Raw genomic sequence first — 14,347 nt, 5'->3', positions numbered from 1 at the left:
GATAATTAATAATAATAACAATGATAATAATATAAATGAAAGAAAAAACTATATAAAAAGCAATAAATTATTTTTCAGAGTTGTATTTTAGCTCCTACTGTTGTGTGATTTTTGGACTTGACCCATTACCCAGTCGCTGGTAGTTAGGATGACTCCATCCCTGTACCTTGGCATTTCATCACCGTGACATTAGCCTGTGCGGTAAACACTTGAATGTCCCCACTCCCACTTCCCTGTTCTTCCCTTTAAGATGTAACTGAGTCTATGTGATTGTAATGCACGCATTACCTTGTGACATCTGTGCAAACGTGACTGACTCTTAACTCACCCTGTGTGTAAAATGTGTCGAGTTGAAACTTGTTTGTTGTGTAGTGCATGGCTATTACAGGATGACAGTCGGTACAGTATATACCACTTTGGATATCTGCCTTTCAGCTGTCTTTACTGGCAGATTTTAAATGACATTCTATAAGCCTAGAGAAAACTACTCAACAATGTATCGCATGGCGCACCACTTTCCATCTCCACCCCGCCCCTACACCCACCACCACCACCGCCACTCCCCCCACCCCCACCCCCCCCCCACAGTCCAGATATCACAGCGCTGTCGACGTGACATAAAAGGTAACCTTGCGGTTTCTGGTTCAATTAATATCCCGTTTCTAGCGGGAGCCAAGTAATGACAGAACCAGCTTCCATCACAGGAAGGAAAAATCTTTTGTATGAAAGCTTTGCTGATCACAGGCTTCCTTTCATGGAGTTTGACTGTGGAGACAAGAAACGGCTAATTTTTATGATGCAAAGAGGCAAAAATTGGTCGAGGGAAGGATAAAAAAAAACCCTTTACCTGTGTTTTAAGACATTGTTTTACTTTTTTGCTGTCTGTATAGCGTTTGGGTAATGGTGTCGTGTCCCATTTGATAGATGTGGCTTTAATCATTGTAATAAAAATGCTTTGTAAATTGCCTAGAGTAGCAATATATTATAACACCTTATGGTTCAAATTTCAACTGTGGCGGACTTTTTAATAATGTGACCTATTGAGGACTTTGCCACTGCTTAAACGTTTGTTGGGTAATCATGTTTCTTTTGGAAGGACAATATGTGTAAGAGCGTATGTATGTATGTATGTATGTGTGAGTCCGTGATTTTAGGCAGGTATGTGTGCGTTTCTGGAGTTGGATGTGTGTGTGTTGGGGGGGGGGGGGGGGGGGGGGGGTCGCTGTGGGTCGTTACCTGTTTGTGTCCTATCCACGTTGCCTTCTGCCAAGTCCTTACCAATGCCTTTGTGGTTCTACCTATTGTACGACTTTCTTGTGAATTTTATTTTTTATGTGCAATTCTCATCAGCCTCACCATGCCAATAAAGGGAAATGTGTTTGAAAAAACATCTTTCTTTTAGTGGCTTCTCTATTATCTTCCTTTCCTTGTGATGAATGTCCCTTCATCAAGCACTGTTGTACCACTTTCACTCAGCACTGTGGAATGATTATGATGTGTGCTCACTCTGATTACTATCAAGGAGACTTCTTTGAAGTCTTTAAAAGGAAGATTTAAAAGTTATGAAAACAGTGCATGTTGTAGATGTGGATTCACAATAAATTCATCATCCCTCCCTCCTGTGCTTATATATCAAAGTGCTGAGTGAAAGCTGACCGACGCAGGAGAAATGACACAAGCCCATCCTCAGCACATCTGTCCCTCTCTGAAGTTTCTCTCCTAATAAAGAAACTCAGCTTAATTCAGAGCAACTTCCCTCTTTGATATTCATATCACCTGGGAGAGAACAGTGTAGTCTTTGTCTGTGTCCACAACTTGACTCCACACCATGAGTCTGCAAGTTAATTAAAAAGTTGGGGGGAACAATTTCATTAACACATTGGAGAGCTATAGTGAGTTGATGGTGTGCTTGATATTCAGTGGGGCTTCATTATAACTATAACCACCCCCCCCCCCCCACCCTTTTTCTTTAGCACACACATCTTAGCCTGGGAGCTGGGATCACACCAGGAGCTTCCACCATGTCCTTTTTTTTCACTGGTGCAAAGAGAAATATGGGAAGAATGTGCATTAAAGTTTAAGGTTGGTGGTCTGATTGTGTTTTTTATTAAGGCCGCTGTTTAGCCCCGGAGAAGAGAGCGGCTGGCTTTCATTTCGGCTTGGCTGCCGCATTACAGCGGGAGGTCTCCTTCTGCTTGCCCTTTCCACAGAATGAAACTGTCCCAGGAAATCTCTGCACTCCCTGTCGGCTTTTTTTCCTCCCACCTCTCTCTTTCTATCACGATAGGATGGCTTTTTTTATCTGTTATGTGTCTTTTTTATTATTAACCAGTAGATAAGCAGCTATCTCTACTCCAGTTGGAAGTAAGTGGTAGCCTTGGAGATAATAGGGTTTGATGGGGCTGGGCTCTCTGTGGGACAAACACTGAGTTGTGTAGCGCCGTATTTTATTTGGCATCTAGTTGCGGCTGCTGTGTCGGATGCTGTTGAAATCCTGAACATGCCACTGACTATTTAGTCTTTGTTTCCAGCAATGTGACAAAAATGTGTAAATGGTTGGTATTTTGGTGGCCAAGCATTAGAGAGCAACTTGAAAATGAAGCCCTGCAAAATTTTGGCAGCTCTTTAGTGAGGATACGATCCTGTCACTGTATTTTTCTCACGGCCCTGCCTGTCTCAGTATCATGTAAGCAGGTCAGGGTGTGGAAAAAGCCGTCTTCGATAATAAGATTAGATTATCTGAGACTAGTTAATTAAAGCCTATGGGCTGGAACATGAGCAATCCTACCGCTAATTTACTATCAAGAACTTTTTTTCTTTTTTATTCTCAGCGTAACACGAGATGTATCAAGAGTACAAATTTCCCCTCTGTATCAATGGAGCTAACTACTGACATTGAAGCAACATTTATCTCCTATTCTATCACAATAATTAAAGTTTGGTGACACTGATTATCTCTGACTACAAGGCTGGCAGAGAGAATAAAAACAAGATTATAGTGTGCCAAAGACATAGGATTAGGAAGCTGCTCATGATGACAAAATAACATCAAAGAAGTGATGCCAGGATGTGATGCTATGTCACTGAGCTCTCCAGTGTCCCTTCAAGGTTTCTCTTGGCTTAATCCCCCAAACTCCTTTTCACTTTCTGTCCCTCTCTTGCCCTGTTTCTCTCTGTCCCTCCTGTAGCCTTTTATTTTTTGTGGATTTCATATAAGCTGAGGGTGTAACACTAATCTGTTGCCAGGCAGAAGTCAGCACTCCTGGAGTGCTCAAGTGAAGCAAAACCAACAAGTCTTTGCCAGAACTGGAGGGAGAAGGTAAATTTTGAAACACTGTGTTATCATGACTGCCATAGTTGCAGGAAAGATGCTGTTATTCCAATCACACTGCAGGTTCAAAGTGGGGCTGATTGGTGAAGTCACATGGTGTAATCTTGGGGCGGTCACAAGACCTGATGGCTTTCATTTGATTGCAAGAAAAATAAACATTTCCCGCGGCGGTTTCTGGACCCATCATCTTGAATGAAACTGCATTTTGTCCTTAACATCTCTGAAAGTGGTCTTTGATGAATCAGAACAGAATGAGCCACTAGATGTTGCTTGGCTTCCATTTGTTGGAACGCTTCTTTGTTAGCGCAGTTTTTTTTTTTTTCCCACAAGCCTTCTATCGTATGCCACCTTATGGGAGAAGATAATGACAGTGCTATTAAAATCGCAATCTCCCTATCCGGCATTCTAGTTTCAGCAGTTTCTGCTGTTAAAGAGTAATGAGGAACAGAAGGACAGTATTCTTCTTCCCCCCAAACTATCAACTTTGGGGACTGAATGTATTCTTCGCTAGATAATTAATGGCTACAGACAAATGGTGGTTGATTGAGCGACTCATCCCTCTATTTTCAATCACCATCTGCTGTGTGTTGCTGGCAAAAAACAATGTTAATTACCTCGAGTGTGCCCAAGACGTGGCGTATTAATTAGAACAACAAAAAAGGGAAACCTAAAAGATTCCAGTGTTTTTAGTGTGTCTTTAATGGTATGTGTGTGTGTGTGTGTTCATATAGATTTTGTTGATGGATTAGCATAAGAATCAGATCCAAAAGGCAATCATTTGGTAATTTGGCCTTTTGATCATTTACTAACAGATCCACGTTGCCTTGACGCACTTTCGTTTACCTGCTTCGTGTGCCTTGAGGCCGTGGCAGGCCTTTAAGATTGCTGGGGCTGGCAACTCTCTGCCACACAGAAGGGACATCAGCAGAAAGATGAATCTCCACTGTGACCGCAGGGACAGCCAGCTGACAGAGAGCGTTAGGGCTCCGGATGCAGACGCCCGGGCTTTTTCTGTGTGAGCATCACCTGACCGAAAAAGGAAAATGGAGAGAGGGAAAGAGACGAAGCGGGACTGACTCGACGTGACAAGTTTGCGACGGCACTCTTTGGGCCAAAACTATGATGGCACTCTACAGACGCTCCGTCCCCATGCTCCCAGACTCCAAGTGTGCAGGTGGTGAGAGTGGCTCCTGATAGGCTCGGCATCACGGCACCATTGCTAATGAGCTGATGTAGAGAGCAACATGTAAATGTGATGATGTGAGCAGCATATCATCGGTAATTATTTGGCAATCATGGAGTAGCATCAATAATAATTAGCATAATTTCCATGACTTCAGTAGTTAATGACTTCATTCAAAATACTGACAAATCAAATATGCTTATTTCCTTCATACAAATAGATCATTTGCAGTCTGTTAGAGGCTGGATTAAGAACATCAAGTACTGCAAATAAAAAGTAGCGTGAGACCGGAATTACAAAATTACTAACACCTCTTCACCATTAGCATCATTCTTTAGAATGCTTGTCTCAAGCATGTAGGCTGTCGGAGGTAACACTATTTTACAGGCATGGACAAAAGAATATTGAAAAATCCCCAAATGAAAACATAATTTTATGTAGTAAAATTTCATTTTTTCTAATTCCCCATCTGTATTTAATCATCTTTTGACCTCTTAAATGAATGTTGTGACCACTTCTGTGGGTCCTGATCCCCTGTTTGGCAACCTCCAGCTTTAGAAAATGTAAGGCCAGCTATCTAGATTTTTTTCTTGTTATTTAAACTGTCCCATACTAGTTGGATCTGGGCTTCATAATGGCTCCATTCAAGCATTCTTGACAAGATGGCTTGGAAAGAGAGAAAAGCTGAGTGCTCTCTCCCTCTCTATGCATTCTTTCTCACTGTCACTCTCCCCTCTCTCTCTTATCTGCTCCTTTTTTTTTTTCACAGAGTGGTCCTGGTGGATTGCGAAGTTGTGTCTAAATCCAGTTCCCAGCTACTTAGCCCCCACCCAACCCACTCAATCCAGCACAAGGGCACACGAGAGCATCTCTCCCTCCCGCTCAGACCCCAGCTTGAACCCATGTATCAGACAGCAAGCCATCACAGTACAGTAGTATGGGCACATGGACAGTTATTGTTTGTTTGCACTATTTATGTCAGTGTACAGTCTGCAGCAAATGGCACTATAATGCAATCATTCATTCTTGCCATCCTGAGCTCCTGTCCATTAGGCTAATGATATTCTGTAACTGTCCTGGGTTCCCTGGCTGTTGAAATCATGAATGTGAGAAGTAGGAGAAAGAAGGGAGACCACTGCTTAATTGGAGGACCATGATCAAATTCCAGAATCTGGAAACATCTGCCCTGTAGTGCCCTTGAGCAACAGATGGAATTCCCTGCAGCTCCAAAGAGGCTATTATATAACTGTTCTTGTGAACTGACCAACATGTGGAGCGTAGAGCCTGGACAGCAGCAGGAGATCAATAACGTATCAAAAGAAGAGGTTGATGCAGCCTGTCCTCCTTATCATTTCAAAGCGCTGATACACCTTCAGTGACATTAACACTCCATTTAAAGACCACAGCTTCTTTGAAAATGGTCCATCTTGAAAAATAATGACTATCTTCAATGTCACAGCAGCAACAAAACAAGGTTTGTGCGGCAATAGAAACATGGCAAAGATGTGTTTTTGTCATTTAACAAGACCAAGAGTCTGCAGCCATGCTCTCACCTGTGTGAGGCTGTACTCAGGCACAGTGTTGTGTTGAGCTAAATGCTAACATGCATGCTGTAGACAGTATGAAAACCTTTTTAATAAATTCAGATTAGGTGTTAAAGGAGGACAGAGGCTTAATGTAGTAAAGGTTCCATGGCTGACATACAATCTAAAAAGGAAAAATGAGCACAGTGTGGTCACTGAGTCTCCGATTCTCGCCTCTGATTTAAAAATAGCATCAAATCAAGGCAATGTCCTGTCAAATTAATTACTTATTATCACCATATATCCTGTTAATCCTTATTTTGTGGGCACCATTACATCTCAAATGCCAGTGTTATCCCAAAGCATTACAGACACATTTTGTAATGGAACTTTCCTCTGTGTTTGGATTGTCAAAAATTTCAGCCCAAATCGTCCTGACTAAAGTGCATTAAAATGCACGGACAGTCAAGCTATAATTACTGGGCAAAAATACGCCATGCCTTAATCCACATGGTAATAACGCAATTAAAGTGGTGTTTCTTGGACTTGGTAATCTCCTGTGACAAGGCTTACAATTCAATTAACCCCGTTTTAACACTTTGTTTCAACTTCCTGTGAGGCTAATTTGCTTTAAACTTAACTTCAGTTGCTATAATTATGCCTTAAGAAATGTCCAATTTCTGAATTATCAGTTATTTATGTCAGTGAAACACTGATTTTCAGTGGATGGGCTCTGCTCTTATCCAGCGGGATGCCTGAAAGGAAATTTCTGTCTGGCTCCTAACAAAATGAAAGCTTTGTCATTTCTTATAATGCTGGCTTTATTGATCACTATTGATGTGCTGGACTTGTTGCACTCATGCACAGTGAACTGACATGCTGCAGTGCTGTATTTAGAAAACAATGCTCAGTCGCCTTTAAAATTAGAAACAGTTTTGAAATTAGGAATCGTCTCCTATTCTTTTTTTCCCTGGTCGTCTTCTCTGTAAAGTTAGATGCACCCATGATGGGAGAATTTCGGCCTGATACAATTTACGATAATCTCATAGTACAACCAGAGCAGCACTCCTCCTGACATCTACCAAAGCCAGCCGCGGATCTAACCCATTTAATCACTCCTTTCTTGTTCTCTTTCTAAGCTCATGCTGGCTGTGACATATTGAGCCGGCAAACTTTCCATGTTCTCTCAGAGAAGGTCATTGGGCCAGGCCCAATCTAGCCTCTGAAACTGAGCCAAGATTTCCACTGCTGTCGTTCAGATTAGTATTAGACGTGAGCGCCTTTCCTAAGCAAATCAGACAGTGTGAAGGACAGAACTGTTCTTCCATTCAAGCACGCCTGCTTCTTGTTAAAGAGAGACAGGGCAATAAGTTGTAGGACAAAGGGAAGTTTGTGGGAAGTCTCCACATTTCATGAAAGCTTATTTTTAAATGTGACAAGTCGGTTTGTCATGTTAGTTGAGAAGCAATTGTATTATACTGTCTAGAACTGTAGGAGCTGTCTATGGACATAATGTATGTGTCAGTATGTGAAAAACTGCATTTTTATAGTTTTGAGTAATTAGTCTTGTGAGCATGTAAATAAAGTTTTTAATGTTTAATCGCTTCAAGAAATTCTGGTCACATGCTTGTTCCAAGAAGTGCATTTGAAGCTCACTGATATTCACTGTTAGGACAGTTTCATGGCAGACCATCACAATCACTTGTTCCACGAACTATAATCAAATGCAGGAATTTTTCTAGGTGACACTGGTGCAGCCAGGCACACACAGAACTGAATGCTGACACATGATACAAGGACAACAGGATCTAACATTCACTGCTAAAGGACAACGCAGGACACACAGTGTACTTTACAGATATGTGAGCAGAGCACACTATGTCTGCACTGTGAATATGACACCATTTGGATATAAAGCGCGACATGCTGTAATTCAAGAGTTTTGTTGCAAGCGTGAACAAATTTGGTGGGTGAATTGGTATCGATTCAGCTCTGTAGCACTTGGAAGGACAAACTTGCACCTGGACTCAATCAATGTTGATTGGGGAGTGGCAACATGCCCACATGCAAACAACACAGCTGACAGGACACACTATCCAGTTCTGCAAAGGAGAAGTTAGTAATCACACTTAGCTCTTCAGGACTTGTAACTGATGCTTTCCCTTCATAATTTTATGTTTAACTTGCAAATATCCAGAAGCACAATATTTCTTATAACACACATCAGTTGAGATCCAAGCAAGAAGCCTCAACATGAGCAACACTTTTCGGTAAGTTGTGCATTTATGTGATTTTCCCGCAGTGGGGAGTCCCACACACGGCTACACTTGCAGATTTGTGTGGTTTAATTGGAAATCTTGCGTCAGTTATTCAAGTCCCCTGTTGTTTGTTTGGTCTTGAATTACTGCTTTTCCTGATTTGACTCAGGGGTTCAGTTCAATGTTTTTGTTATATTTCTTTTTTTTTTTTTTTTTTGTTAAAAACCTCCTTATGTATTTGCGCTTGCATTATTATTCCCTCAGGCTTTAAATCCTAAGCAGTAGAAGGAGTAAGGACAAACATTTGGCTTGCAGTGTTTCAGCTAGACAGGCTGATTTCAGCCCTGTTTGGTAAACAAGATTCAAGATGTCTTTATTGTCACTATACTAGTACAATTAGACAAAGTTTGGGTCAATCTCAGCCCTATATCAAAGTTCTGTTTATAACCTACAGGGCAAAAAACTGAGCAAATTAAGCTTATAAATTTGTTTGTTTGCACACAAGCCACTGTCTTCACCAGACACTCTCTCTGATCTAACAATTATTTTCCCTCTTTCTTTCCTGGTTTCCCCGTCCGTTGCAGACTCCCATTTTAGATCCCTTGTCTGCTGACTTGTTGGCATGCCGACTGGATGGCTCAGTTTTGGGATTATGTCAACGCCTTCAGCAGATGCTATTGCATTACATAAAGAGATATGCCGTGCTGGAGAGCTTGCACTCACTCCTAATGTGTGCATTCTGGCCACGGGCAACAACTTCACATCCAGTCCTATCACTGACATGGCAAACAAGAACTCTGGGAGCGGTCCCAAAGCTGTTCTGCATTACTTGTCAAAGGTAAATTCTGACTGTGTTACTTGTTACTCAACAAACTCAAAGGATAAACAGCTTTGATATATATCACCTTATCAGGAGCTTAGGGCTAACATGCTAACAAGCTGATGCTATGAATGTTTTTACTACATGTCAGTGGTTTTTTTTGGAAGTTTCTATTCTAAGTTGAAGCTCTGTTATCCATTATGTGTACTGCAGATCCCGCTGAGAATCTGTCAGTCTATTCACCTGGTCTGATTTTCTTGTTGAAGTCCCAACAACTCCTAAATAAGTTGGCTAGCCAAACCAGGGCCAGCACCTCAGCTTTAGTGCATGTGGGAGAGGGAGTCTAACTCTATACATCATACTGGAGCCTCATTTCAGCTTTAGATGAACTCTGGGATGCATTTTTGTCACCCACATCTTCCTGTAGATTGGAGTTATCATGTTAGGAAGGAATCTCTTTAGGGCCAGTGTGGACAGGAGGAACATTAGCAGCTACTGATAACTCTTTCAGTGACCATGTGGGCATGTGGGTATTATTTGCTAACAGACTTGGAAAAAACAAAAGTGTTAAAGTGCAGAGCACAGCTGCTTCGAGGTGTCAAAATGTAAGTAGCACTTTGAACTTGACAGAAACACTAGACTCTTGCTTTTACACAGAAAAACATTCTTGCCTTTTCCAAAAAAACCCCAAAACAACAAGCTGGTAGCTAGCAGCTAACATTAGCAACAAGCTATTGTTATTGTGAGGCATCCTCAGTTTACAAAGCAGAGAAACAGCCTTTCAGAATTTAGTCAGAATTTTTCCATGTTGCTGAATCCAAACTACCTCTCATTACTTCTCAGATACTTTGGTGCTGTGATTATCTGTTCAGCAAAGTGTTCTCCATTTTGCATTAGCAAAGAGAACAGTTGCCCTGCAGCCGGATTAAAGCATGTCCTGTTGTGTTTATGCACTGTGTTGAATTTGAGTAGGTTATTACAAACTGAATATTTAATATTTCCCATGTTTGAGCTGTTGTTCATATTTATAATAAAGTGACAGTTCTAATGTACAACAAATATACTCCTAAAATCACAAATTCCCCTGTGTCCCATGTAAGCCTCTCTCTCAATAAAATCAATTTTGCCCAGGTCTGATGTCCCGGGGGAGGCACGGCAGGTTGTGTGACGGCAGAGAAGAACAGGGTGGAGCAGCTATTTTTACCTGAAGCCCAGGAGTCAGCTCAACACAGAAGGTGAGGCGGGAGGAGGGTGGAATTTGGGCAGCGTTTGGGAATGTGAATCGGGTAACGTTAATCATCTGGACAGCAGAGACATTAACTGTGCATGAAGCTAAGTCTCTGGACATTGCATGTACTGTTCAAATACTGACAGAGGGTGTATGTGTGTTTGTGTTTGTGTATGTGTGTGTGCATGTGTGAGAATCAGAGGCAAAGAGAGGAAGGGCATGGTGTGCTTCTCTGTGAATCTGGGAGTAAGATAGGACATACTGTGGTGTAATTGTGTGTGTTTGTGCGTAGGGACAGTGTGTCTGTGCTGAGGTGATATACAGTGCCCTGACTTACTCTCATAGACGAAGTGCGGTTTGCTCAAAGCTACACACCCCCAAAGGAATAGACTGTGTATTCCAACTCACTTTTCGGGTTGGGAAAACACACTGATGAAAAAGGATGAGGCTATAGCTGCACACTCAGTCTTCGCGGCAGCCCTCGTCACACACTAACATCATTACAATTTCAGCTCCAGTGCCTTCTAACAAAACTCTGCATATTTACAATGTGTGTGTGTATCCACTATTGTCTTGTTAAAATTTTACAATGGCTGCTGAGCGCCTTCGCATACTGAGTGCAATATTGTGCCTTAATATGCCCTAGTATAATGCCTACAGATTTGGAGAGTGCTGATATGGCACATTTCGCAGTGGAAGCATCTGAGTCGCACGAAAGCAGTGCGTTCACCCCTGAGAGAGCGAAGGGCTCACCTTTTGTTATTATTTTTGGAGGCGACGATTCGTGCTGACCTACTTTGGGAGCAGGGATTGTTGAGGCGCAGAGCGCACCAATGCAAATGAAATCTGTTGCTTCCCGCCTGTTGGATTTCAAGGATTTCCAGGCACATGATGCAACTGGAGAAAAAAATGACTAGATGTCAGATACTGACTGCAGTTTCATGGATACTGTCATCTTTTTTGATCTGTAAATTTGAATGTTACTCTGGAATCATCATTATTCTTTATTTTCTGTAGTGGTTGTTTTCTTGGAAAGATTATTGAATCAGTGGCCTTACATCAGTCTGAATTCTTGACAGCAGTCTGCTTGGTTTACCTACAAAACCTTACATAAACCTGCTCAGCATTGCAAATGACAGTGATCACACTGTGACTTGAGCGCGACACTCCACCTGCTTGACAGGTAGCTGTCAAAAATACCTGTCATTCTGTCAGCCACACAGTCTAGCCACTACCATCGAGTCCATGTTTTTTACAAGGTAGTTTGGTCGTGCATGGAGTTGTGCTGCAGCAAAGGAAGATAAGGAAACAGTTTCTTTTAAAATTGTGTCATTTTGATGGGCACCATGTTGTGCTGAAGAGAGTCTGACCAATACTGCAACAAATCTGTGATCAATATAATTTCCAGTACTTTCAGACGGTTTATTTCCGTCTGTAAAAGATGCTATACTTGCAAGGTTTTGTTCAATTTTTATACAACTAATAACAGCACAATTTATGAATTTATAGAGTAAAAATTAAGAAGTACATTGCTCTGCAAAGAGAAAAGTAGTTGAAACTTTTAAGTTCAAGTGGGTTTATCCCTAGAGTATGCATAACACAGACTCTACTGACTCTAAAACCTATTCTATCCCCTTTATATACATGCAAATGCGGTTCCTTTGGAATTATTGTCGAGCTACAAGTAGTTTTGCGTGTGGGCGCTGTCGCTATCTTTTATTACATACTGTAAATGTAGACACACGGTTAGCAAGTGGCCATTTTTTGGTAGGAAGGGGAATCAGAAGCCGGAGTGCCGATGCCATCCCTGCAGGGGATGGAGTGCTCTAAATGTGGTGTGGCCTTTGTAGCCATGTGTGAAATATGATTTGGTGAAGGATGTCATTTGAAAGAGTCGGGTTCTGCTGTTATGACAGCCCCCCAGCACTCTCTTACACAGTCTCACTGTCTCCCCCCCCCCCCCCCCACTTCTGTATCGCTGCGTCGCTATCTATCCTTCACACATTCTTTCACACCTTTTCTCTCGCTCACTCCTCGCCTCCCAGTGACTCTTTTATTGGGCTGTTTTAAAGCCAGATGTTCCTGTGCCATGAGGATGAGGAGGGAGACGGGGGGACAGCGGCAAAGGGGAGGGGCATCCAGATGACTTGTAGCTTCAGAGTAGCTAATTCCCCACACAATGGACTCTCTCTCTCTCTCTCTCTCTCTCTCTCTCTCTCTCTCTCTCTCTCTCTCTCTCTCTCTCTCTCTCTTTTTACTTCATATCATCATTTTTCATATCTTACATTTCCCATTTCTTTCCCAGGATCTCGCTCACATTATACACTGACAACACACCCACATATACAAACTAACTTTCTCTCCCTCCCTCTCTGCCTGTCATGTAATGTGAGCGACCTAGTTCTAAGTTGAACCAACAGTTTGATTTGAATTGGGAGAGAGGCTGAAGCTGTGATTCAGGCTGTCTTCAATACTGCCGCACCGCACGCAGGAGATAAGAGGTGTGATCTCAGTGGCCTGGCTCTGTTTTCAAACCCAGATAATACTCTCTCAAAATCAGATTCCCACAACGGCACACTGGCCCCTGTAATTGTCTGCACTTGAGCTGCAGTGGATTTCTCCTGTGCTGAACTTTTGCACAGTGTAAGGGAATGAATAATTCTATTCTGATAACTGCAAACTATCTCAGGCGTACTGTGCTTTTTTTATTCACCAGAATTTCCAAGTTGGAAATGTCAATTTGCCCAGTCCTTTCTCTCTCCTCGACTATAATCAACGACAGCTCCTATTTTTGCAGATTATACAGACATCGGTGTAAAGAGAGGAATAAAAATTGCCGCCATGCTGAGTTTACGCCTGACAAACAACATCCACACGGAGATCTGACACTGCAATTTGCACTTACACACAGAGGCAAATCCTAGCCTTATTCAGATACATTTCCAGTACAGGCCTATTTTGCAAATCAATCATGCAGCACAAAATAGTGGCGCAGAGGCTTATATTTTCCAACTGCCCAGAGTTGGAAAGCGGCAAGAAAAGCTGCGATGTGGCAGGGTGTTTATGGAGAATATGAATGAAGGTAGCATGCAGCTTTTATGCCTCCTAATAAGCCCCCAAGGCTGGGGAACATTACGACTCTACAGTTTTACAACCACTGATGGTCTGCTCAGAGATGTACATTGTGCCTCTCTTGGGGGTGTGTGTTTCTGTGTGTCTGTGTGTGTGCATGCATGTGTGTGTGTGTTGGATGGGGGGGGGATCTGATCCATAGCTGTCTATTAAAACGATCCCCATGAATATCTGACCGTGAATCAGGCTGCCAGACATCCTTTCACATGATACTTATCACAAATGATAAGCTTGATAAATACAGAAAAGAATGTGTGTGTGTGTGGGTGCATGTTTACCACTGTGTATGCATGCTTTTCGGGTTCATCACCACAAATGGATTGGGATCTGACAGGCATTCCAATGAGCTGCTACGGTGGTATGATGAAATCATTACCCCTCACTAAAATGTTGCTCACATTAAGGAGATGTCTTGCTGTTGATGTGTGCATGTGAGTGAGGTTCCATGCCAATGTGCACCTTAATCATGTCACATCCTAGCATCGCGTGAGATTTTGTTGTGGGTGTTTGTAGGTGTGTCTGCACAAATGTGCGTGCCTGGCATGGTGAGGGTGCAGTCCATCAGCAAACCAACGAGGGTGAACTGATGCACATGCACGAGGAAAAGGTGGAGAAGTGATTTCTCTGACACAGATCTGAGATGAGGTTTGCAGCCATAACCAGGCGGCTCTGTAGGAGCTAATTCAAAGTTATTGACATATACTGGCCCTGTATCTTGTGTTGCATCTTTGTATATCATGCTCAGCTTCCAGATTTTACAGCTGTTTATTTTTCATATCTTTTTGTTGGAGTGGACCCACGTAAAATTAGACTAATTCAGTCTGATTCTGAGCATTTAATATTCATTTTTGGGTAGTTACAGCACTGTGGGT

The sequence above is a fragment of the Toxotes jaculatrix genome, chromosome 23 (genome assembly GCF_017976425.1).
Source record: "Toxotes jaculatrix isolate fToxJac2 chromosome 23, fToxJac2.pri, whole genome shotgun sequence".
Lineage (NCBI taxonomy): Eukaryota > Metazoa > Chordata > Actinopteri > Toxotidae > Toxotes > Toxotes jaculatrix.
The sequence above is the reverse complement of the archived record's forward strand: the minus strand, read 5'-3'. Positions refer to the sequence as shown.